This window comes from Bicyclus anynana, chromosome 22, assembly GCF_947172395.1.
Source record: "Bicyclus anynana chromosome 22, ilBicAnyn1.1, whole genome shotgun sequence".
NCBI classification, from domain to species: domain Eukaryota; kingdom Metazoa; phylum Arthropoda; class Insecta; order Lepidoptera; family Nymphalidae; genus Bicyclus; species Bicyclus anynana.
The window spans coordinates 11,627,303-11,653,643 of record NC_069104.1 but is presented as its reverse complement, the minus strand read 5'-3'; the positions used below and the strand labels follow the sequence as shown (position 1 = coordinate 11,653,643).

Sequence of the window (26,341 nt, the reverse complement as noted above, 5' to 3'; positions counted from 1 at the left end):
AACAAGTTACCTGATGAAAAATTGTTTCAAAATAATCATTTCTATTAGTCTAGTCGAGGAAAAATAAAACTGTGAATTATAATTCCGACGATTATTCACAGATTTTTCCTCGTCTACACTATCTGTAAAATTATTCCTACGATTTTTCCGCCAAAACTCCGCTGTGTCTTTCTTTTTGTGGTCTTTTGAAAAGAACATTTACTGCATACCACAGCTAATTATGTTCAAATATTTACATTCAAGTACCTACTCAATGTCACATAGAAAGTCTTTGGTGAAAGTGTTTTGTTCGTATCTTACTATTTATGTAGGTATTTATATATATGTACGTATGATTTATTAATTTTAATCCTTTTGTCTTTGTGTTACAGGCGATAATCCTGTAAATGCTTTGAGTGCAATAGGGTTATTTATTGCCTAGTGTTCCGCCCTTGCTCTGTGCGATGTTACTGGGTTATTCAGACAGTATGTCGTAAATTAAGAAAATATATTGAGATATTAATATAACGATTTATATTTTATAGACCTAAGTAGACTATAAACTACAAATCGATCATTTAAAGAAAAAAACTGCGGTAAAAAATAAAACAGTTTTTTGTTGCAACGCATTGTTTATGCTTCTTCGAATCGAGAGGTTCTAAAGATCTGAATTTGTGAACTGCAGTTCTGTAATGTTAGGTTTCTCTTCTGTCCAAAAAAGGAGTGTGGATTTAATCCTCCTCCTAACAAGTTAGCTCGCTTCCATCTTAGATTGCATCATCACTAACCACCAGGTGAGATTGTATTCAATGGCTAACTTGTGGAGAATAAAAAAAAGCATTGCAATAGTCATCATCATCATCATATCAGCCGATGGACGTCCACTGCAGGACATAGGCCTTTTGTAGGACTTCCAAACATCACGATACTGAGCCAGCGAATCCCTGCGACTCGCTTGATGTCGTCAGTCCACCTGGTGGGGGGTCGACCAACACTCCGCTTACTAGTGCGGGGTCGCCATTCCAGCAACCAGACCCCGACGTCCATCGGCTCATCGAACTATATGCCCCGCCCATTGCCACTTCAGCTTCGCAACTCGTTGAGCTATGTCGGCAACTTTGGTTCTTCTGCGGATCTCCTCATTTTTGATTCGATCACGCAGAGATACTCCTGACATAGCTCGTTCCATCGCTCGCTGTGTGACTCTGAGCCTTTTTATGAGGCCCATAGTTAGCGACCAAGTCTCGGATCCATAGGTCATCACTGGCAACACGCACTGTTCAAAGACTTTTGTCTTGTAAGATTTGTTTGTAAGATTGCAATAGTACATCCCACAAACTCTTTCACAAAAGCTACTATTGGCGGTGACACCATTGCGCCCTTTTCAATACCGTGATATTAACAGAATGTCATAGAAACCTTGAAGCCTGTTATTAGGTTACACAAGTAGCCTGATCTTAGCTATTGGGCTGTTAATGCTATTACAGGCTGTACGGGCTATTATAAATGTCACGACGCGGTAAGCGTTTGCATTCTCACAGTAAACTGTGTACACTAGCGTCGAAGCTATGGGCTAGAATAGTATACAATCATTGGCTACAACCAACGATTTTATACTGTTAGATATGTTACCTACGTGCCTACAAAATCACCGCAAAAAGTGATCCGAATTTAGCTAATCCACTGAGCATAATTTTGTGTTTAAAAATAAATAAATAAAATAAATTTTGTGTTTACTTACATTATATTTAGGTATGTCATCATCATTATCAACCCATATTCGGCTCACTGCTGAGCTCGAGTCTCCTTCAAGAATGAGAGGGGTTAGGAAAATATTCCACGACGCTGGCCCAATGCGAATTGGCAGACTTCACACACGCAGAGAATTGAGAAAATTCTCTGGTATGAAAGTTTCCTCACGATGTTTTTCCTTCACCTTTTGTGACACGTGATATTTAATTTCTTGGAGGTGCATGCCCCGGACCGGATTCGAACCCACACCTTCCGGAATCGGTGGCAGAGGTCATATCCACTGGACTATCACGGCAGCAAGTAAGGTATAATATTCCTTAAATATAAAAAATATATTTTGTCGTGCGACATGTCGTATGTTTGTCTCACATCCAAGTGTTTAGTGTTCAGTAAACGGTGGACCCCGAAGGTCATTGGGGTCACGCGGTCGATGCAAACAAACACACACTTTCACAATAGTGTGTTTATGTTGTTTGCTCTCGGACACTTTATGGTGGGTGCAATTAGACACTACGCTTCTTCTATAGTCTGTTCGTTTAGATGTGTCCAATTAGTTTCACGTTTGGACAAAATTCCTACATCGGAATTCATTGTCTACTGATGTAATTTTTTTCAATTTTTATTTAATTATAAGTCGGTCCTTGACTGCTATCTCACCTGATGATAAGTAACGGTGCAGTTTAAGATAGAAACGGTCTTACTTGAAGAGGTACAAGTATATTGTAACTACAATATAATTAGTAAAATGAAAACCAAAGCTGCTTAACTACGGTTGACGATCGATTTATTAGCGGTGTCAACAAAACTACCACCCTCATACTACCACTATAATGTAAAATCAATAACGAAACTTAAGGCCATCTACAGTCTAACGTATTGCAACATTTATTCAGATACATTTTATGGCACCGGAAAGCGCAGTTTTGGTCGAGGTAGACCGAGGACATCAAGCGGGTTGCAGGAAGCCGCTGGATGCTGGCGGCTCGAAACCGTTTTCTTTGAAGTCCATGCAAGAGACCTATGTCCAGCAGTGGACGTCCATCGCCTGTAATGATGATGATGATATGGTAAAAAATAAGTTTGGATAGAAAAACAAATAAAACATTTGTTTATCGTATACCACACTCGCTTCGAATCCATCTGGTGCTTTATCTTTATCATGAGCTTTATCTCTGTTCGCCGTTAACTTTTGTATAATTTGTAAGCAATAGTTAAAAAGCAGCAGCCTATGTTACTAACTTTTACATAAAGAAAATTCAGATTGTATGTAACAAATGTCATCTGGTGCTTACTGACAGCCTTTCGTGGATATCATACAGTAGGTAGATGACATTTCTCAGTGAATTTAATGTTTATTTTAATAGGTTGTTAATAAAGACCAAATTAGTGAATAGGTCAACTGATAATGGAAAACATAAACAACACACCACAGAGCATGCAAGTAACATAAGTATTCTATAAAGCGCTATTTGCAAATTAAACACCACAAAACAAACATACCGTTCAGATTTGAATGAAACAATGCTGTTTAGCAGCAGAAATAAAAATGGCAACAGTAGTTCCCTTGACAGGGGTTTTTCACAACGAGCCCAATGGTTCAGAGGCTTAAAAGTCAAAATACAATAATAATATTTTACACAAAAATACTTATTTTTAAAAATTCGAGCGACTGACTCAATCCGCGTCGAACTCTGTCCTTCACAAATCCCGCAGGAGTCGTGAATTTGCATTTCATAATATTAGTATTAGAATAGTTTTGTATGGGTTTAGTTTTGATGTCTTTCGTCAGTCGACGCCCTTATGCGCATTGTATTTTGTATCGATTAAACGAAGTACTACCAAAGTCCTTGAAGGCAAATGCTAACCGGTAGTAAGTAGGCAGGCAGGTATTACCTATAACAGATTTTTGTAATAAAAAATGTTAGTTACGCGTTACTTACATAACTTTGTGCATAACGCCAGCAATACACAATCAAGTCTGCAACGCGCTTAGGGATGTAAAAGTAAAAAAATCGAAATAGGGTTAAAACTATGGTTTTTATTTGTCGTCTATTTAAATTGATTACACAATTAATATATTTTTATTTTACCACATTCCACCTCGTCTCCGGGATCTCCTTAAAACGCATAGACTTGTACTGACCTGAATACCTATTGAAAAGAAAAATAAATTTATTTAAATCCTGTTAGTTACGTACGTTACAGCACGATAATTCTCTTTCTACGATCGCTAACGCTTCGAAAACTAGAAAGATGTATGGGAATGACAAATCTTGATCACGGGACCTGTCGATAGCAAAATTCATTCCCATACATCTTTCTAGTTTTCGAAGCGTTAGCGATCGTAGAAAGAGAATCGACGTGCCACTTGGATAGGGGGCAGCTCAGCATATGTCGTGCACTACATACATATTACACGGCGCTGATTTTCAGCTTAGATTCTAAAGCACGCCATTGACGATCAAATTATTCTCATGTTTCTTCAGCACCCACGACTATAACTGATCTTGTATTAGTCGCTGTGTGCATGACGGCTCGATTATACTTATATGAAACGGCTTATGAAACGTCTCCGTTGCCGTTTGCGCTGCAGAAACGTGAGAATAATGGACCGTCAATGGCTGATTTAACAAACATAAAATATGTCGAATAATAAAACTCAAATGCATTATTGCATTCTACATCCAAGTTGCACACATTAAACCTTCCTTTTTCACAAAGCAACACAAGTTTCGCAACATCACTTGAAACTTTTAAAAGCTTCAATTAATAATTGTATTAATTTTTTATACACATTGCAGTATGGCGATTGACAAATCGACAGTGCAAATACAAACATAACAAATGACATGAATCTATTATATATTCAGAGTCACAATTATCCGCCAACTTTAATATACTCGCGTCATATTAAAGGCGGATAAATTGTGTCTCTTAGTATTACATTACATTTACATTATCAACCCATATACGGCTCACTGCTGAGCTCGAGTCTCCTCTCAGAATGAGAGGGGTTAGGCCAATAGTCCACCACGCTGGCCCAATGCGGATTGGCAGACTTCACACACGCAGAGAATTAAGAAATTCTCTGGTATGCAGGTTTCCTCACGATGTATTCCTTCACCGTTTGAGACACGTGATATTTAATTTCTTAAAATGCACACAACTGAAGAGTTGGGAGGTGCATGCCCCGGATCGGATTCGAACCCACACCCTCCGGAATCGGAGGCAGAGGTAATATCCACTGGGCTATATGGCTAAAAAAAACAAGTGCAGCACTTTGTTGTTTTGCCGATATTGAACTACTAGCTCTAAACTGCCTCATTGGTCCAATAGTTAGCCCTAAAGTGTGAGCTTTTAGCGTTTTCTATGTTCTATGGGTTGGCTTATGTGGCTTTGGATCACAAAGTCTTGGGTTCGAATCCTAATTCGGACAATGAGATACTGAGCTTTTTTTATTCTTTACAAGTTAGCCATTAACTACAATCTCACCTGATGGTAAGTTATGATGCAATCTAAGATTAAAATGGACTACCTTGTTAGTAGAAGGATGAAAAATCTACACTCATTTCGGTTTCTACTCGACATCGTACTGGAACGCTAAATCGCTTTGTACCACCTACGCCTTTGTACTACCAGTCAGACCTATTAAGAAAACCTCAATCGGCCCAGCCAGGGATCGAACCTCAGGACTTACAGGATCTCCGACTTGTAAATCCACCGCGCATACTACTGCGCCACGGAGGCCTTCATAAAGGAGCTTCTTTCTTCCAAAAAAATTTAGTAAAATTGTGTGTTCATGCTTCTTATCCCTGATAATGATGATGCTGATGATGGTAATGATGATGATGATGCTGATGATAATGATGATGATGGTAATGATGATGATGATGATAAAGCTGCTGTAATTGTGTGTCAAGAGCATGAATGCCTGCAGCAAGATACACAGAGATCAGCGCCGTTACGTAATTGATATTCTTTAGAATACTTCCCCGGAAGATCTATCTAGTACACCACATACAAATAACCCTACTACTACTTCTTTGCGCAGTCGAAATCGTTACTCTGCAAAAGAAAACATTTTTATCCCGTGTTGACAGCCCTAGTAGATTAGTGGCATTGACCTTAAATCAATATCGGATTACACAACACAACAAACTTCGTTCAGCTCAGTCACTGACGCGCGACGGGAAACTGCCACTTGACCGACACACTATATACGTGTAGGGTTGTCACCTGGTTCAAAATTTAATAAAATATTTTTGTAATATTTAGAAATTAGGAGTTTACATAAAAACTTTTTATATAAATTTCAATGAATTTAAATAAATTTTGAATGTTAATTTTAAATTAAATAATGTAGTTTTAAACTATTCAATAGGAATTATGTGTAGTATAACATCGATCAAGTAAGATAGTAAGATATTATACTAATGGATAGGCATCAGACTTTATTTACAGAGTTATTCTTTTTTACAAATAACTTCTCAGTAGTTGGCCGGAGTATGGCTTGGTCTTTTGCTCGCAATTTATGTCTTTTACTTATTGATATTGATACAGTGAGATTCCTTCCTGATTCTTTCTGATACTCTTAATCTTGTCAAAAGTCACATTTTCGCTATGAGGTTACTTAAAATTGATTTTTAAAAGTCATTTTTAAATAAAATTGCTGTTTAAATGCTCATTGGCATACTCAAATTATCACTTATTGCATATTATAACAATAATTTATTCACTAAATACTGTTTTATTATACAGTTTTAAACGGACACGACCATAAAAAATGTGTAAAAATATTAAATTGGGAATCGTAAAAATAGTCTTCTTGTTTTAAATGGATTCGTAAGACCTCGGAATTTATAATAAGTAATTTGCCGTAAAAACCGTTGACCGTCAAATAAGATTGTGAAAATTCATATTATTAAGTATGCATTGCAAATATTAGCACAATGTTTTATCGTATTAAGCGAATGAGTTACTTAAGAACTGTATTTTTTTTACTAATTTTGTATGTCACGAGGACGTCAAGTAGGTAAACACATTATTTATTAATTTATAATCAATTTCATAAAAAAAATACTTTTTATGTAAGACAAGCTTGTACTTGACTGCTTGTAATCTCAAGAGATGATAAGTGTTAATGTTGTAATGATTTTTAGAGGCTTTTTGGCAGTAAAGTTATTCTAAGTCATATTGTAAATCTTGAAAAAATATACAACCTACTTTATAAAACTAAAAAACAAAAGATAACTATGTACAGCAATGTTTTATCTATTGATCAGATTAAAGTAGTGCAATTTCGTATGTAACGAAAAAACTCTAAATCTACTGGACCGATTCAAAAAATTCGTTCACCAATAAAAAGCTACATTATTAGGGAGTAACATAGGCTATATTTGGTCCCCGTATTCCCACGGAAATGGGAACTACGCGGGTGAAACTGGTTCTGTATAAACTTTATTGTATAAAGTGGCAACCCTACATAAATATTAGGGCCAACGCACATCATGTGATTGGAAACAATAATAGAGAATGACGTACGCATTTTGTTTAATGTAAAAATGATTATTACGCCCTTATTGTCATTTGTATAATGATGGCATTGTGTTACAGAATAGGGGAACAATCGATGATAATTTTTGTATTAGTCATTGATAGCTTATTAATGGATTTTGGGACTGATTTTCCTGGAGTGGATCCTAAATAATTATTATGAATACAATAATAATTATTTAGGATCTTTATTATTTTCTGTTATGAACTGTAACTCACCACTTTGCGCGTTACGTCTAGTAACTTTAAAAGGCTTTATAATAAAGCCTTTTCTAGTGCACAAACAGCCTATTTAAGGCATACTCCACGGTTCTCTCTTTATAGGAGGAGATTTTCTGAAGTCTCAAACCGCCAAGTTCTCAATCTTTGGGCTGCTATTGTTTACTTGTCAGAAGAAAGAACAGCCTAATACTTTATAGCCCAACCCACCAGCCTAATTCACTAACTTTGAAGTCTGTTAGTTGACATATACGAAATTGAGATTCTATGTAACAAATGTCATCCGGTGCATACTGACAACCCTTTGTGGATATCATACAGTATAGCTTGGCAAGTTTGTTGATGACACTCCCATGATATGCGGGCGACGGGGGGAAAGATTGCGCGGGTGTGAAATCGTGCATGCGGGGAAGTGAGGTGCATCATTCATCGCTACACACCCCCCGGCCCGTGCGGTCCATCGGGAGGGTTACGAACGAACTTGCCAAGCATTTCTCAGTTAATTTGTTATTTATTCTAATAGTTTGTTAATAAAGACCAAATTAGTAAATACGCCAGGCTTCGAACGCAGGACTTCAATATCCCAAAGTCACATGTAATAACCACAGAACCAACAAAGCGATGAATAAAATGCCTATCATTTATATAAATACCCATGTATTTATGGAATATTAACATTATTACATACATGGATGATTCATGAAATACTTGACTACATAAATTGTAATAAATAAATATTTACCCGTTAAGTAACTGGTACCAGGAAGTGTTTGTCTGAATGAATGAGATCTTTGTCTGCGTGTTTTGTTAAGTACATGTATGTGCTTGTTAATGTATGGAGTGCATGTTTGTTTGTTTTTCAATACAAATATTTTTATACTAGCGAACCAGGTCTACTCAGACCTGAGGTGCGATTCCACTGTTTACACTCGTCGACGAACTTTTCGTTTACAGCACATTATCATCACACATGCGAATTTGAACTTTATGTTTTTATGATGCCAAATATTTTTTTCTTTATTCTATCCCATGGGGAAAAGGCAAAGGTATTACACCGTACAGCCATGTCATCAGTTTATATCATATATTCATATCAAATCTATGTATTCAAATTCAATTTTACTGTCGACGCACAGACATGTCTTCAGTGTCCTGCCAAAATTAAAATATAACATCGCGATATTTAATTTTTTTAAGAAATTAAATATCACGTATCTCAAACGGTGAAAGAAAAACATCGTAAGGAAATCTGCATACTTGAAATATTTCTCAATTCTCTGAGTGTGTGAAGTCTGCCAATCCGCATTGGACCAGCGTGATGGTGGATTGACCTAACTCTCTCATTCTGAAAGGAGACTCGAGCTCAGTAGTGAGCGGAACATGGGTTGATAATGATGATTACTATCCATTGGTTGACATGATGATGAAGATCCCAAAACGTAATTCATGTGAATGTAAATGTCTAGTTAAGTGTTTTTTTTTTTTCTAAAAACATTTTCTCCAAGTTGCCCAATGAATGAATGTTATCTCACTTCAGTAAGCTCGGTGGCTGTTATCAATTATTTGTCTGATAAGGAAACTGAACGAGGGCGTTGAACTCTGTTGAAATTTGAATACATCTTAGCTAGCTTTAGTAGATGGAACTAATAGAGCATAGAACATTCCCGTTAGCTAGGTCAAATTCAGAAGTTTTTTTTTATATAAGAAAATCTTATGCCCATATCTTCACGCCCAATATTTTTTTAATTGATGGACTTAGCAGATGGTCCACCTAGTGGTAAGTGAAAACTATCACCTAATAAAGCAGCAGTGATTCAGTTACAACATTGTTAGAATAGTCATCGTCGTATTGTTAGAATACCTAAGTACCTTTTAGAAAACACAGAAAATGGCTGAAACCAATTAATTCGTCCTCAAGTAGGTAAACAAATAGGGTTTCTTTTTATATATTTAGATATACATAAATGTATGTATTACAATATCTACACATCTTATAGTATAAGCGTATTAGCGTAGCTTTTGTAATGGGTACTAAATCATAATTTAACTCCTAAATAATAAACATAATTATATACTATATGCAATTGTAATACAGTTAAGGAGAGGACGTGATAACCCAGTGGATATGACCTGTGCCTCCAATTCCGAAGGGCGTGGGTTCGAATCTGGTCCGGGGCATGCACCTCCAACTTTTCAGTTGTGTGCATTTTAAGAAATTAAATATCACATGTCTCAAACGGTGAAGGAAAACATCGTGAGGAAACCTGCATGCCAGAGAATTTCTCTGCGTGTGTGAAGTCTGCCAATCCGCATTGGGCCAACGTGGTGGACTATTGACTAACCTCTCTCATTCTGAGAGGAGACTCGAGCTCAGCAGTGAGCCGTATATGGGTTGATAACGAACGAACGAATATAGGTAAATCATACAGTCACTATAAAACTCCCATGCTCATCACACAAACATTTTTCACGTGGGAATCGAACCCACAACCTCATTATACCTTTGACCAGTAGGATCACTAAACGACCATACGGCCATCAAGTTTTTCGAGTCAAGTCAAATCGATTAATCATCAAAACAAATTAGTCCAACCGTTTCGACATCGAAGCTAAGTTAACACTTAACCGCCACTTACCTCAACGCGTAAGTAACGAGTAAGTTACACTAAACAATCGGCAGCAAGTGGTTAAATACAAAAGTAAACATTTACTAACATTACGTCTTCATTATAATAGTGGCAAGCATCCAACGCGACCTATACTACGAATATATCTTACAAATTGCTTTTTTTGGCAATTTTATCAGAATTTTATTTTTATTAATTAAAGTATGTTGGATTGTATTTAATTTTAGGATTTAAACACATTTTAAAAACACTAAGTTATTTTTCAGTGATCTCTCCGTATTCTCCGTCCAATTGTAAACGAATAAAAAATCTTTTTTAACTGACTTCCAAAACGAGGAGGTTCTACGTTCGGCTGTATGTATGCTTTTTTTATGTATGTCCAGCGATAATTCCGTCATTTATGGACCGATTTTGATAATTCTTTTTTTTATTATTTCTATTGCTTTATTTTATTGTAATGCTTGTTTATTTTGGCATACGTAATCGAATCAGAATTGAGGAGATCCGCAGAAGAACCAAAGTCACTGAATAGCTCAGCGAGTCGCGAAGCAGAAGTGGCAATGAGCAAGGCACATAGTCTGAAGAGAAGGACGTTGGAGTTCCAAGGTGAACTTAGATTTTTATCGCTTCAAACTTCGGTGGATAGCTTACTCAAATAGTTAGTTCAGCCAGATGTGGTCAAGTAGGTCAAAAACACGCGTCTCACGGCCGGGCCCGTCAGCCAATGATCTACAGAAATGATCTATAGATCATCTATGTAATTATCCGCACGTGCACGTCAGACACTGTCATTTTATGGATGTACTTGTACATACAAATTTATTATGGAAAATATAGTTCCTAAAACTCTTCTCGTTGTATTTACGCATCTTTTAAATTACGCAACGGATTTACAGCAGCAATATAAGTCCAAACCAAGGTAACTTAAGCTTTTGGCTGGTGGGAGGCTTCGGCCGTGGCTAATTACCACTCTATCGGCAAAGACGTACCTAATTCATCATAAGATAGAGAGATTCAAGAAGAAGAATTATACGTACATATACATATTTGTTTGTTTGTTTGAACGAGCTAATCTTAGGAACTAGTCGTCCAATTTGAAAAATTCTTTTAATGTTATATAGCCCATGTATCGAGGAAGGCTTTATATTATCCCCGTATTACTCCGGGAACGGGAAACACGCGGGTAAAACCGCGCAACGTCAGCTAGTCATCCCATAAAATGAAAAGATAAAAAATACTTAACTGAAACTCATTTCATTATATCAAAGTGAAGTGATGATAAGAAGAAGGTAATTTCCGCCATCTTGAAATTGAAGGTAAGGTGAAATTTTCGCTGCCGCAAATGATAAGCTTGAGTGCGAATACCTATAAAGTACCTACTAGCCTTCTTAGGAATTACAACCTACCTCTTTGAACTCTTTCACGTGGACGAAGATTATTTTATACTAGTAGACGCCGCGCAGTTATACCTGCGTAGTTCCTGTTCCCGTAAGAATACTGGGATATAATAAGGCTTATAGCCTTCCTCGATAAATGGGCTATCTAACACTGAAAGAATTTTTCAAATTGGACCAGTAGTTCCTGAGATTAGCGTGTTCAACCAAACAAACAAAACTCGTCAGCTTTATAACATTAGTACCTACTTACAGTAAACTTTCACCTTCCTTCAAAGACAAGCATGTCCAAATTAAGTCCAAGTATTTCTTCTATCTATAATATCTTGTAGTTAAATGATGATAAAAAAAGACGTGATAGCCTAGTGGATGTGACCTCTGCCTCCGATTCTAGAGGGTGTTGGTTCGAATCCGGTCCGGGGTATGCACCTCCAACTTTTCAGTTGTGTGCATTTTAAGAAATTAAATATCACGTGTCTCAAACGGTTAAGGAAAACATCGTCAGGAAACCTGCATACCAGAGTATTTTCTTAATTCTCTGCGTGTGTGAAGTCTGCCAATCCGCATTGGGCCAGCGTGGTGGACTATTGGCCTAACACCTCTCATTCTGAGGTGAGACTCGAGCTCAGCAGTGAGCCGAATATGGGTTGATAGAGAAATGAGGCGGAAGTGTTTCCTTGGCGACGTTTACTCACCTCCTATGTCTTATCTAACCTTTGATATTATGAACTGAGGCTCACAATCACCAAACAAAATGTAATGTATTTTAAAATATTCATTTATTTCAATTAGGCTTAGTTTACAAGCACTTTTGAAACGTCAGGTTATTAGATAATGGTGATAATATTTAGTTAAAACTTAAAATTAAAGTTACGAGGGCAAATAAACATTTGCTTTTAACCGGTCTACTAGTACATGTGAGTTGCAAACTTTAATAATTAAAATAAAATATTGTATTGTTTCAGATTTCTCCCTGTGTCATGGTGTAGTAAATTGTAAGTATTATATAATAATTATATAATTATTTATTTATTTTGCTATCATCCGCGAAAATTCGGCGAACCCATGCGACAACGTCACCCAGGTCCGACAAAATACTCTCTACGTACGTTTCACCCCGAAACCGGAGCATCCTCAGGAGATGTTGACTCTACAACGTGCAATTGCAAAATCATTATATAATCATGATGAACTTCTGCAAAGTAACGCCTGCTTCTATCCAATATTCTATAATATTTTTTGTTCTTTCACTTTTGCTGAATTAAATTAGGATTAGTGGATGCAAAACGTTTTGTTCGAGTTTTTGCTGGTGGGAGGCTTCGGCCGTGGCTAGTTACCACCCTACCGGCAAAGACGTACCGCCAAGCGATTTAGCGTTCCGGTACGATGTCGTGTAGAAACCGAAAGAGGTGTGGATTTTCATCCTCCTCCTAACAAGTTAGTCCGCTTCCATCTTAGACTGCATCATCACTTACCATCAGGGAGATTGTAGTCAAGGGCTAACTTGTAAAGAATAATAAAAAAAAAAAAAACTGCCTGGATATCCTTTACGTAAGGAATATACGTATAATTTCGCGGCATCTTGCTGTTCTGTGAACTGTGGTACATAATATGAAAGCAGGAAGTTAGTACCCATAACACGGCCTCCGTGGCGCAGTGGTATGCGCGGTGGATTTACAAGACGGAGGTCCTGGGTTCGATCGTCGACTGATTGAGGCTTTCTTAATTGGTCTAGGTCTGGCTAGTAGTAGGCTTCTGCCGTGTCTAGTTACCACCGGCAAAGAAGTACCGCCAAGCAATTTAGCGTAACAACATTAGATTGTATCATCACTTACCATCAGGTGAGATTGTAATGTATATTTATTTATTTATAAGTGACTGCACACTTTTCAAATTATAAGCGTCTTCTAAAAGTAACACATGCAATATTGCGATAGTGCTGCAAAGTTTTAAATTTTGTCTGTGATTAAGATTTGTTTTATTCTACCAATGATTCTTCCAGTACGGATATCACGATCAGTGTTTTTTTTTATATTATCGTACAAAACAAAAAGTGCTCTGTTTTTTATTAAGGTACACAATTAGCCATCCTCTAAGCTTACCCTAGACCGGAGGTACTAACGTACTAGAACGCTAAATCGCTTGGCGGGACCTTTATGATGATACAAATGACTGAATTAACTGCACTCTACCACCATGTCATGTTCGATAATGTAATGTCGGGAATCGAATTTAGGACCTCCTTTTACACTTATTTATTTAAAGGTATATATAACTATTCAAAGTGAACTAAAGCGTTCATTTTCTACACAGGTCGCAATTATAACATTGATTTAGCCATATATGCCATATATGGGCAATTTGCGCATTTCTCGCCATAGTGTAGCAAGGTCTCGTTCCCCATGTCCGCTGAGTATGGCCATACACCATACATGGCCACACATTGCTTCCTAGATCGCAAGTTAAGCATATAAGAGCGGATTAGAACAAAAGATGTTAGGTAGTGATTCGTGATACGCGGTTTTTGCGACTAACCATCTGGTTGTAGTAAAAAATTTTGCACAATTTTGGGCAATTTATGACAATCCATATTAGTGCTAACTGCTTTGTTGATCCAGAGGTCAGCTTCTATGGATTGTAAGGTTCTGAATTTTTCCAATGTCGGGTTATGTTAGAAATTATTAGTAGTTAGCAGCCAGGAGTTGGGAAGTTCGTGGTGTTTCAGTCCCTTGCCCAATCATCAGCTTGGGCGAAATTTAAAAAATGCACAACTTTGGACAATTTGATTACACCCATGTTAATGATAACTGCATCGTTGGTCTGTGGATAATAAGGTTTTAGGTACTGTAAGTCCAAGGTTATGAACGAAATTCTCAGTAGCCTAGAGTTGGGAAGATGGTGATGCTTACACGCCTGTAGTTCAAAGAGCACGTCAGCTGTCATTTCCAATACTTGTTATCATTTATGTCTTCTAAGTTAAGGTAACTCGCTAACCGACATTGGAGTAGAGTGTTGGATCTAAAGTCCAAACTTAAGAATACATAGACCGTTAAAAATAGGCCTGAGCATAGTAAGATCTTTAATTAATCAAATAAACATAAAGTTGTTAAAGGAGATGGTCCATTTCAGGTCCACTCTTGTACCCCGTATCATTAAAATTTAAAAAACACAAGGATTTTATTAATATTTAATAAAGTGAATAAATATAAACTAAATAAAAAGAAATAAATAAAATAAAAACCCAAGTTTTTGAGTTATACCAAGATGGCGCCCTTACAGCAACTATGACATGACAATTGACAGCAAACGTCAAATCGATTACTGCATTGAAAACGTCATCAATCCGCCATTATTACCCATAATAGTGTTCCATTTCTTGGGAGATAATGACTATTATTTCGAAAGAATTAAGGTAAATTCGTAGATTTGTATAATCAAAAATAGTTTAAAAAAATATCTTCTTTTATTTCCGCTAGGGTACTACTAATCCTGGACTCCAATTTTGGACCATCTTCTTTGAAACTAGTCTAATTTGCTCTTTATTGTGAATGGTTTTATCACTTAATATCAGGTTAAATAGCTTCGTCAATTATTTAATTTTAATAAGCCCAATTAAACCCAGTAACGACGATCTTTGACCGCTTAATCAATAATCCGTGTGAAGCCAGTTTGTTTTACTAGTATAATAGCTGTGTAGGACATAACATCCGGCCGTTCGAACTTCGAATGCATCGCGGGTCTTCAAGTGTGAGCTTCCGGCACACTTTAGGGTTGTCACCTTGACTATTATGTGTGTCGTTTATGAGGGTAGAGATAAGAAAAGTTCCTAACTGAATGGATACATAATACATAGTACAAGCTTCTACCATTTATAGTGTTGACGTGATTTTTGAAGTCGAAAAGATGGAGAGTGACATAGGTTACTTTTGTCTCTTTCTAACCTCCCACTCCCCTAAAATGAGGGGTAAATGTTTGTATGGAGCATTAGTTTCGAACCAACCTTTTCAATTGTTGAAAATCGCATTGAAATCAGTTTTCAATTTTTAGATCTTAACGTATCGACTAACGTATAGTCTGAAGTTATTCATACATATATTAATGCATCCTTTTCAAAATGTCATATAATGCTAATGTAAACCCTCATTCGCACGAGAGTTTTTTTAACAGACGTTAAAAAAGCGTTCAAATATAGTATGAAGTTAAATGAAGATCTATTTGCAACGCTCAAAATTTAAAATACAACACTGCTCGAAAAAAAGCGTCATGTTTTAAAAACGCTGTCGAGTGAACATATACTTGAAAATGCATTTGTTGTGTTTGAATGTCCGTTAAAAAACTCTCGTGCGAATGAGGGCTAACCAGTTTTTAGAATTATAAAGTGAATCGATTCAAAATTCTGAAAACTGGTCGGCTCACTATAACTTTTTTTTTATGGTAATAAAGGGTTTCCAGGTGGACGTAGTCGCGGGCGTCCGCTAGTCGTTATAAAGTTATACAGCCGCAAGCCAAAACAAGTTTGTTATTAATAATATACCAGATTCCAACAAAATATATGCTTACTCGGTTTTTTTAGCAAGGAAATGCATTCTTACCTTTGCTAGAACAACGGCATTCTGTTGACATAAATTGATCGATTGAATACAATAAAAACTCGTTTTATTTACACAATGTAGTAAAATGTTATTTATTACGTTTACATTGTATTATTTTATGATCTTAAGTATAAAGTATATAATTAAGAAGTAATCAGTGTTAATTAATACAACATGTAATATAAGGGTTCCGTAGGTTTGGGGTTTCCGGGGTTTATTTCTAGGAAATAATATAAATTAAATTTTGAAAAACTATCTCCATCCAAAATTTCTTTTAAACAAAATGCTGATAATTTCAGATTTGCTTAGCCGATTGGCTTTTGCATTTTGCATACTTACATATTTGCATGCTAAACTCTCTCTCTCTCTTGTAAGCGTTATCGAATAATCCATATTCCATACGTTTAAAGCATTAGAAAGCCATACACAGGTATAAAAAACCTCTATTTTAATAGCTTTATAAAATAATCCGTCCGTTTAGGAGTTAAGGTGCCACACATATATATATATTTATATTATTTATTTATTAAAAAAAAACATAGGACACTTAAAATCATCGTTCGTTGTTTGGGTGTATGCAGTAGATACATTAAGCGCAGTATCCTAAATTGACGTAAGCGAAGCTGCCGCCAAAAGCTAGCTTACCATAATTTTAAGTTCTCTATATCGGAAACTTAATTAGAAGCCGATCCAAAAATAGTAACAAATGTTTTTATCGGGTCATTGGAACAACGCTTTGTTCGAGCGCTAAAAGTGCAAATAATCGTCAATTTATTCCACTTTACATGCCAAACGGCTATGCAAATACGATTAGCCTTGCTAAAGTAACCTGTTAGAGCGAACGCATGATTTAATATGTATCATTGTTTAATGGTATTTAAAGTGTTTAACTGTTTAATGGGACGGAACGCGTTTCGATTTGACCACAGTTACGGATTCAATCGTGACGAAATTAATGGATCGGTTTGATAAAAAGTTTGTTTATTCAGTTATTTTAATGTTTTGTGTTGCGCCGTGTAGTTTCCGTCCACGTGAGAATACAGAGTTAAAATATAGCCTATGAAATTTAAAACAATAAAAACGCTGTCGAGTGAGTGAGTGGGTAAAAGAGTTTTCAAAATCCGTTCTGGAAATCTTGAAAATTAATCAAACAATACCATAAAGTTACCTGTTTATAATACGAGTATTAGTAGGTAATTGTATATATCTTATTTATTTATTAGACCTTTTTTAATATTTAACAATGTTGATATAAAAATAAAATACAAAACTAAAAACCTATTAAAAATATATAAAAAAAAACAACCCTCCCGCTGACATTTGAGTGCCCAAGCAACCGGTGGTCAGGGCTCCAGTCCAGAGTGAGGAACCTCCTCACAATACGCGCCGTCTCAAGAATTACTGCCTTCTGTATCCGACTCTTGATCCAACAGTTAAATGAAAGTTCCTTAAGGTGTTGGTCGAAGCTTTTAGATATAAGACCATTGACTGAAACAACTATCGGAACAACATTAGTTGATTCAATATTCCACATGGCGGTAATCTTGTGAGCGAGGTCCAAGTATTTTAAAACTTTTTCCTTTTCGGTTTTAACCAGATTATCTCCGCCCTGATTATTATTATGAACCATTATGTATTTGTTTGTGTTTTCTTTTTTGAAATAAAAAAATCATCGATAAAAGGTATTGTATTGCCCAACCCTAGATACGAATCAAACAAAAAACAATAGTCTGTTGTGTCCATCGTATGCGACCGTTATGGGGCGTAGAGCCAAACGTCCCGATTGACCCCAATGCGTCACGGTCCATCGACTATGGTCAGGTTTTAATGCAGAGCTCGTTAATGTTTTATCGACATGTCTAAATATTTCGGCTATTCAATGCACCGCACTATATTTTAACTATGTATACTATCTGTATGCTAACTATTGTACCAAAGCCACTGACGTAGCTCGACAATTCGCGAAGCTGAAAATCATCCCCACTTTACATATAGGTACATGCATACTTACACAAGAGATGTGGCACGGTTTACATCGTCGGATTTATCTTTACTTCTGTCAGTTTTAAAGATTAAGGATGTGTCTTCAGCAAACAGTACTATCTCACAGATGCTGCTGACATGGCAATGGTGGTAAATCGTTTATGTATACTAGGAATAGAAAAGGACCCAGAATTGAACCCTGTGGGACGCCCATTGTGTTGCCCAAAAACCGCGCGACTTTGAATCATTTATACCTTTTGTGTACTATCACTAAGATAAGAGGCGATGAGATCAAGTGCAACACTTTTTATGCCATAGTGGCTTAAGTTAAGTAAAAGAGTGTTATGGTCAATACAATCGAATGCTTTGGACTTTGCTTTTGGTTCCTTGTGGACTACTGAACCCTAAAAGTAGGAGCAGCGTGATAGGACTAATTATATCTGACTCTAGCCACTGGTCTAATATCGTGACCCCTCTAGAGGAGAGAACCGGTTTTGTAATGGGCCGTTAAAAATAGATCGATAATGAATAATATTGTAAAGCAAACACAATCATCGTCATTCAACATTAGCAATCCATTTTTCGACTCACGAGCAAGAGTCTCCTCTCAGAATGAGAGAGGTAAGGCCAATAGTCCACAACGCTGGCCTAATGCGGATTGGCAGTCTTCACACACGCAGAGAATTAAGAAAATTCTCATCTATGCAGGTTTCCTCGAGATGTTTTTCCTTCATCATTACCGACCGGATTTGAACCTACGCCCACCGAATCGAAGGCAGAGCTCACATCCACTGGGCTATCATGTCTCTAAGCAAACACAATAGTATAATCTAATGATGACGATGATGGATTACACAGACGATATAATACAGATCAGAAGTAACCGATACACGATCTGGTTGCAAAGGTCGCCAGAAGCTTGCAGCTTGCGCAAGCAACCGGTCCCGCTCGCAAGGTCTGTGTCACTATGCCGATGTACTGGCGCTTGAGCAATTGGACTTAAGGAATGCGACACTAATTCACCGCCTATACAAGAACCCTGCGGTCCCATTCCTGTGGGATTATGGGAATAAAAAATAAATAAGAAGAAGAACGAGTATCCAAAGCTGCTCTAATAGGAACTGACCGAATTTGGCTAGACAGGGAGAACAACACGAGCAGAGAACGGGGAGTGTTGATCGATCGTCAAGCAATTCCTTAACCCTACATCCTGTAGTCACAAGTTCAGGACTTCCTGTTACTTTTACAAAGTTGCCTTAATATAAGCATACTCCTAATTAATATACAATTAAAAAAACTGTCATCATCCATATTCTATGCAATCAAAAAATCAAATATTCCATCTATATCTTCTTTATGTTTATTAGTATAGACTTAGCGGATACTAATGATAGATTTGCTGAAGCTTATTATCTCTTACGTAAATGTTCAAGCTTAATAAGTCTTCAGTAATCCGAAATTAAGTTCACGAACTTTTATTTAAATATTTTATAGAGGTAGTTTGTGAGGTTATAGAACCTACCGAACCAATTTTGAAAATTCTTTTACCAATAGAAAGACACGTTATCTATTTGTGAGTGTATATATATTGTATCTCCGTACTGAGAAAAATATGCAACTTATGAGCTATTTACGGGAGCTTGCAAATTATTATTAACCACGGGTGCAGCATACGTAATATAGATGATGTATACTTACAATAGTTTACTGTGCCATTTAGAAGCAACACCATGCATATGGAGCTTATAAAGAAAATGGTGGCGGTTACAAGTGTATTTAGTGTGTAGTTTGCTACGTATTTTAAGTATGGCGTTCCAAGATTTTTTTCAGTACATATTCCAAAGGGAATATTATGGGTGAAACTGCGGGGCGTATTGCCAGTATGTGACGAGTGTGTCGCCAGCTTTACCGATTACTCTCAAACCAAATGGGTTATGATGACGCCTTCCGTTCTAGACGCAGTTAAAGAGCGTCAACTCGCGATTTCCCGCCAATCTGCGCTATCCGATACTCCGTCCGTCCGTTGACAAATCTGTGGGCTGCAGGCTATAAGATGTTTCACATGCAATATTCTGTACAATCTAGCAACGCTGACGCAGCGATGAACTTACGAGTAAATTAACTTTAGGTACATCATCAACCTTATGTTATTTTATTTATTTAAGGTTGGAAATAATTAAAGCTATAATCACCTATTTCGTGATATACGATGCTTCGTGCGTCCGTTAACAAATTTGCGGACTTCAGGCTTTTCATAAAATAATGTTATTATAGTAAGAAAGATTTATGAACATATCTTATTAAATAAATTAATTGTTCCATTAAAAACAAATCTGTGTTATGAAATAGCAATTTTATTAGGATTGTGGTCATTTAGTAGCCATACTGTTTATTTTTTCAAAGTGATTTTTGAAATTTGCGAACTTACGAGATGTTTTACGAGCGTAGTCTCTAAGTATACAACCTAACAATGCTGATGCAATCACTGATTTTAGGATCACATCATGCTAGTCGCATTGTATTTTAATTATTGTTTTATTTTCTCTTTCCATTGTATGATGTGTATTATGAATAAACTATTCTTTCTTTCTTTAATTTGACAATACGACATATTATTTAGTTTATTCAAGGTTGGGACCGCCATAGTTTTATTTATTCTGTATAACGTGACGATGCTGATGCAGCTATTAACTTATAAATAAGTACGTAAAATGATGTAAAATGTAGAAAAGTTAATATTATACGAGTAGGCTTCGCGCATGTGTTTTTTGTGGCTTCGCTTAGCTTCCGCCAGTATTTAAAGCAATGTTTATGGTTTTAACAATTTCGTTTGTGGTTTAAGTTATTATCATTAGCATCAATACTTAATTACAAAACATATTTTTATGTTTACTATTTCGTACATTGTTTCGTTTCTTATTTACAGAGTTTCTTATTTTTAAGAAACTATACAATGTATGTAATGTATCTAAATGAACTAGGTAAAACTTACTTTGTCTCTTCATGTGTGATCCAAGAAACTTATATAATAGTAAGTTCTAAAATATGGAAATGACTTATTTTCTATTAATCTTCGTCGTTATCAACCAATATTCGGCTCACTGCTGAGCTCGAGTCTCCCCTCAGAATGAGCGGGGTTAGGCCAATGCCCAATGCGGATTGGCAAACTTCACACACGCAGAGAATTAAGAAAATTCTCTGTTATGCAGGTTTCTTCACGATGTTTTTCTTCACCGTTTCATTTATTAATCTTACCTACTCAAAATTCAACGTTGAATCAACCAACGAACGTGCTGTTTCACAGAATAGTCGCCAAGTAATTGATACACAGACGGATAGGGTTCAACGATCCGGTTTCTAGAGCTGAGATTGTAAGTAAACCCCATCACGACCCCGATGACCTCCGTTAAATACAACCATTGATGTGTCGCTCAACTAGAACAAGATCGGGATTAACATGGAACTGAGCTATGGATAAAAACGATCTACATGTTATTATAATCAAAATATAAACTCCTGTTCTTTAGACGTTTTTAAGGTTCCGTATTCATCATCATCAAATCACTATCAGCCCATGGACGTCTACTTCTGGACATAGACCTCTTGCATGGACTTTCAAATACAACGGTCTTGAATAGCCAGCATCCAGTGGCTCCCTGTAACCCGCTTGATGTATTCGATCCACCTAGTGGGAGGTTGTCCAACACTGCGCTTTCCGGTGCGTCGTCCATCGGCTCTTTGAACTATGTCGCCTGCCTATTGCCACTTCAGCTTAGCGACTCGTTGAGCTAAGTCATGGTATAGTTAACAATAACGTTAACTCAATATAACTCAATATTTCACATGGCGGTAATAGTTAACGATATTACCGCCATGTGAAATATTGAGTACCTACGCAGTCAATATACCAATAGTCTTTTCAGTCAATGGTCTTATAGCGAAAGCTTCGACCAACATCTTAAGAAGCTTTCACTTAACTGTTGGATCAAGAGTCGGATACAGAAGGCAGTGACTCTTGAGACGGCGCGTATTGTGAAGAGGTTCTTCACGCTGGAGCCCTGACCACCGGTTTTTTGGGCACTACCCCACATCGGGTGGATTGAATGTTTTTTTTCTATAATAATGTTTTGACATTTGGTATTTTTTAAACATTGTTAAAAAATAAAAATAAATAAATAGGAGCAAAAAAGTACTATTGTTTCGATGTCCTGCGGTAGGAATCCGTATTTTTTGCATTGAAATCGCCTTCAATAAAACAATAGCAAAAATCCGATTTCACGCGGACAAAGACGAGGGCATCAGCTAGTTATATGTATAAATTTGTACTTCACATGGATAATGTATTATTATTTTCTGAGCTTAATTATTAAGTGCGTGTTAGTTCAGAAGCGCGAACCAAGGTCGATTTAGTTAACCACTGAAGCGTGTTCAGAGAACCTCTATTACGTATATAATAAACTGTATCTGAGCTTTGTCTGTGCTTATGTTTTTTTAATTATTTATCTAACTTTTTTAAAAAAAAATTATCATTGCCATGCCATGCCACATCTTTATATACCCGATCCCCTCCAATAAGTCGAAAAAGACCACGGCCGGGGATCGAACCTCGACCTCTCGGTGATGTGTCCGGCCCCTTAGGTGATACCCCCTGGTATAAGTATGTGGGTAGTACTTAATATTACTGTGGTACTAGGTACCTACCTAAAAATTGCTTATTGAAAATTTTCTTTCCCTTATTTGACATTTTTTTTTTTTACTAGTTAGCCCTTGACTACAATCTCACCTGATAGTAAGTGATGATGCAGTCTAAGATGGAAGCGGGCTAACTTGTTAGCAGAAGGATGAAAATCCACACCCCTTTCGGTTTCTACACGGCATCGTACCGGAACGCTAAATCGCTTGGCGGTACGTCTTTGCCGGTAGGGTGGTAACTAGCAACGGCCGAAGCCTCCCACCAGCCAGACCTGGACTAATTAAGAAAATCTCAATCTGCCCAGCCGGGGATCGAACCCAGGACCTCCGTTTTGTAAATCCACCGCGCATATCACTGCGCCACGGAGGCCGTCAAAATTTGTTTCACCTACTTCTTTTAGTCAATTGAATGATGATTACGCCAAGTTAGCTGCGATCTCATCTGCTGTCAAGTGACGATATAGAAAAAAAAATACAGTACAGTAGACTGGAAAAGCTTTTCCTTTATCGTGTTGAAGTGTCCTTTATAGTGAATCAGGCAGCAATTTTGATAAAGTTTCGACAAGGTTAAAATTCATTTATGTAAGCCATGATTCATCTATTTTTTATGTTAAGTTACCGGAAACATAGTCTTATAACCTAATATGATCCTATATACCGAGAAATTGCTTGCTCATAGAAAAATCTAAGTATTTAAGTGATACATGAAATACCTAATCTTATCTACATCCAAGGAAAAAGTTCTACTTGTCCCAAATACTTAGTAAGTTACTTATTTATCTTGGTAACCGCTGGTCATAGGGTTTTCCAATGTAAATGTACTGTATACTTATGTAGCTCTTATGTTTAAAAGTAATTTTCGTTTTAAGATTAGTCCCCTAGGTATGATGTACATGATAATTATATTTCAAGGAGTAATCACACAAATAATGAAAGTAAATGGAATGAAAGAAAAAGCAAAAGTTCTACTTGTCCCAAATAGGTATAAGTAAGTTACTTTTTATCTTATCAACCGCTTGTCATAGGGTTTTCCATCAGAAATGTATACCTAAGTAGCTATAAAGTTCTAAGAATGTTTTGTCTAAAATTAGTCCAAGTATTATTGTAGGTACCTATGTATCTAATTATATTTAAAAGAATAATCTATACTAATATAATAAAGCTGAAGAGTTTGTTTGTTTGTTTGTTTGATTCAACACGCTAATCTCAGGAATTACTGGTCCGATTTGAAAAATTCTTTCTGTGCTAGATAGCCCATTTATCGAGGAAGGCTATAGGCTATATATTATCCCCCTATTCCTACAGGAACGGGAACCACGCGGGTAATACCGCGCGGCGTCAGCTAGTTCTTTCATAAATTGATATGAATAAGGAAATCAGTCGATATCGGGTCAGCTTTCAACAAAAACCGCATCATAATTGGTCCATTTATGTTCAGTGCTACCATGCTGCAGACAGATATACCTACACACGAAAAAAGTCAAACATAATGCCCCGCATATTATATTCGGTAGTTAGAAAAGCTAAGCTTTTCTAACTACCGATCAATGAATGTTGGGCGGTGAAAGGGATGGATAGTAAACGAATGCATGTGAACGAAATGCGTATGTTGAGATGGATGTGTGGTGTGACAAGAATAGATAAGATAAGGAATGAGTATATATGAGGAAGTCTGAAGGTGGCGCCAGTGACAGAAAAATTGAGGAGTAGAAGGTTAGCTTGGTATGGACATGTAATGCGTAGAGAGGAAAGTCATATTACTAGAAAAATTTTGAATGTGCAAGTGGAAGGTCATAAGAGGAGAGGAAGGCCAAAGAAGAGATGGTTGGATTGTGTGAAAGAGGACATGTGTGTAAAAGGAGTGGATGATGAGTTGACGAGTAATAGAGACGTATGGAAAAGATTGACATATTTTTCCGACCCCACTTAAGTGGGATAAGGGTAAGGAGATGATGAGTTAGAAAAGCTAAGCGAAGCTGTAATGTAGCTAAGCTACACATCAATAAAATTTTCATCACCATAATCGCTAATACAAGCCCTTGGTAGCTTAAAGCTTTAGATTTAGAACAGTCCATTCGCATCCGCGGTCCAGACCTAGTATATCAAGTAAGTATATAAATAAAGTGAGGTAGTCTCTGTGAGGTGTTCGTCGTATCTGTGACGGCAGCTGCCACGGCGACCGCACAATTACACGGCAGAGTGACGCCGGCGTGACACCGCCGTCACGTGTCACCGTGACCGTTATACATACCTACCTACATAAATAGATAAATAGATAGGTATATTGTCAGTGGCTTGTGCTTCATATATGCGAAAATGCACTGTGTACTTAACCTAATGACTCATTACGAATCTATATATTTTTTTTTATTTTTTACAAGTTAGCCCTTGATTAAAATCTCACCTGATGGTAAGTGATGATGCAATCTAAGATGGAAGCGGACTAATTTGTTAGGAGGAGGATGAAAAACCACACACCTTTCGGTTTCTACACGACATCGTACCGGAACGTGTAATAGCTTGGCGGTACGTTTGTCGGTACCAATTAAGAAACCTCAATCTGCCACACCGGAGATCGAACCCAGGACCTCCGTCATGTAAATCCACCACGCATACCACTGTGCACCGCGCATACAGTGTAAGAACCCTCGTCCTTACTATAAGATAAGCAAATCACTGGCTCATTTCTCCTTCCTTTAATTTTTAGTGTGTGTAGCAGAGCCGTGATAGCCCAGTGGATATAACCTCTGCCTCCGATTCCGGAGGGTGTGGGTTCGAATCCGGTCCGGGGCATGCACCTCCAACTTTTCAGTTGTGTGCATTTTAAGAAATTAAATATCACGTGTCTCAATCGGTGAAGGAAAACATCGTGAGGAAACCTGCATAACAGAGAATTTACCAGAGCATTACCTTAATTCTCTGCGTGTGTGAAGTCTGCCAATCCGCATTGGGCCAGCGTGGTGGACTATTGGCCTAACCCCTCTCATTCTGAGAGGAGACTCGAGCTCAGCAGTGAGCCGAATATGGGTTGATGGCAGTAGTATTGTAGGTATCTATTTAGTAGACACAAACACTACAAGGAGTAAAGTTTACTCATACTAGTATTTCCAGCAAGCCGGAAGTATCGTACTACGCACTTTCAATCATAGCATTACAGAGTCGCCGCTAAGGGCACGATGCTGTCCCGTCGACCTAACCAAATTGGGAGGACCTTGCCATGAGGCCATTCGAAATATGTGACTCTGAACACTGATACCAGTACCTTTGCATATTTACGTGCTGTTTAATTATTGTTGAATACTAGCCGACGCTTCAAGGTTTTACCCGCGTAGTTCCCGTTCCCGTGATAATGCGGGGATAAAATACAGCCTACAACTCTCGCAAATAAACGTGGCTTTCCAGTGGTGAATTATCAAAATCAATTCAGTATATCCAGAGATTAGAGAGTGGATACGTGATAGCCCAGTGGATATGACCTCGGCTTCCGGTTCCGGAGGGTGTGGGTTCGAATCCGGTCGGGGCATGCACCTCCAACTTTTCAGTTGTGTGC

General features: G+C 37.3%; 1 protein-coding gene across 1 annotated transcript in view; it reads left to right on the top strand.

Moving 5' to 3' along the window:
• The window catches only part of LOC112051290 (inverted formin-2), a 117,502-nt gene that overhangs the window by 54,880 nt on the left and 36,281 nt on the right, over positions 1-26,341 (top strand). The window contains exon 3 of the mRNA XM_024089870.2: positions 12,490-12,519. The gene's annotated coding sequence lies outside the window, so the exon portion shown is untranslated. The remainder of the gene's footprint in view (positions 1-12,489; positions 12,520-26,341) is intronic.